This window comes from Octopus bimaculoides, chromosome 10, assembly GCF_001194135.2.
Source record: "Octopus bimaculoides isolate UCB-OBI-ISO-001 chromosome 10, ASM119413v2, whole genome shotgun sequence".
Classification (NCBI taxonomy): Eukaryota; Metazoa; Mollusca; class Cephalopoda; order Octopoda; family Octopodidae; genus Octopus; species Octopus bimaculoides.
The window spans coordinates 46,606,690-46,608,241 of NC_068990.1; the positions used below are offsets into that span (position 1 = coordinate 46,606,690).

Sequence of the window (1,552 nt, forward strand, 5' to 3'; positions counted from 1 at the left end):
ATATACACACAGGGTAGCCCAAAAGTAGGATTACAGTTATCACGTAGGCACTTTAAATTTCTTTTAAAACATTTTATTACATTTAAATTTCTGTCTTACAATTAACTAAATTAGCATAGAATGATGATTTCATATATTTTTATAATTAAACTCTAAACTGTTAATATATGAATGCGAAAGAGATAGCTGAAGAACTGCAAACCTACTTTTGGGCTACCCTGTATATATATTTACACATGTACACATACATTCATACATACATATGTATTATACATAAGTTTACTCGAAACCTAACTATTCCCTGAGTTTTATGGGTACGGTTTCACTGTTAAGCGATTCTAGCAAGGCAGGCTGAAGCATTTTAACCCAGGTCAAAAGTAAAAATGAATTAATCACCCTCTGATATTTGTAAAGGAAGAAAGCTACTTTTGAATTAGAACTTTGATTGACTGACTCATTAAAGAATATTTTACATGCTTTCGCGTGAAGAAGAATCCTCACTAGAATGTCTTTCAAGTCATTCTTCTAAGTTATAATTCCAAATGAGCCGGTTTATTTAACACGCGTGCGCGCGCACACACAAATATTTAGATAGATATATAGACGGCAAGATAGATAGAGATAGAGGTATATATATATATATATATATATATATATATATATATATATATATATAGAGAGAGAGAGAGAGAGAGAGAGAGAGGGAGAGTGAGAGCGAGAGAGAGATAATATATTCAGGCTTTGTGTCTATGTTAGGAACACTATTACGTTAAAGAAACAATATGAACAAAGAAAATATATATTTGCATACTCATAAACACACACATAGACACGTATATATGTGTATGCGAAATCTCGCATACAGAGATATATATTTCATATACTTATATAGATGCAGGCGTGTCTGAGTGATTTAGAAATTCACTCTACTGTCAATTTGGTTTCGGGTTCGGTACTAGTGCTCGCCACCTCTTACTGTGGCCTAGGGTCAACCAATGCTTAGACGGAAACTGTACGGAAACCTATCATGTGTGTGTATGTATGTGGGTGTGAGTGCATGTGGGTGTATTATGTATGTGTGCGCGCGTGCGTGTGTGCGTGCGTGTGTGTGTGCATGTGTGTGTGTGTGTGAGTGTGTGTGTGTGTATGCTACTGTGCTAGTGTGTGCGCATGTATATGTTTACATAGGCTTTTAGGACGGGGTTGTATGTTTATTGTGTTCCTTCTGTAAAAATTAGCTCTTCGACAATAAGAAACTGACAAAATATATAACAGACTAAATGCGATTTGATCGACGAAACCCTCTTAACGAGTGCAGTAAAAAAAATAATACGTTCATTCATTCATTCATATAAACATCATATCATAATACATGCATTCACACACACACACATGCATGCATATATATTATATTATATAAATATGTAATATATGAATATATTATTCTTTATATATTGTATATATGAATGCATACATATCAAATATGCATTATAAGGTATATATGCATATATATTTCATATATATATATATATATATATATATATATATATAT

The 1,552-nt window shown here is 32.5% G+C and overlaps 1 protein-coding gene across 1 annotated transcript in view; it reads right to left on the reverse strand.

Moving 5' to 3' along the window:
* Positions 1-1,552, reverse strand: part of LOC106874196 (uncharacterized) — a 119,099-nt gene that overhangs the window by 116,442 nt on the left and 1,105 nt on the right. The gene's annotated exons all lie outside the window — the stretch shown is intronic.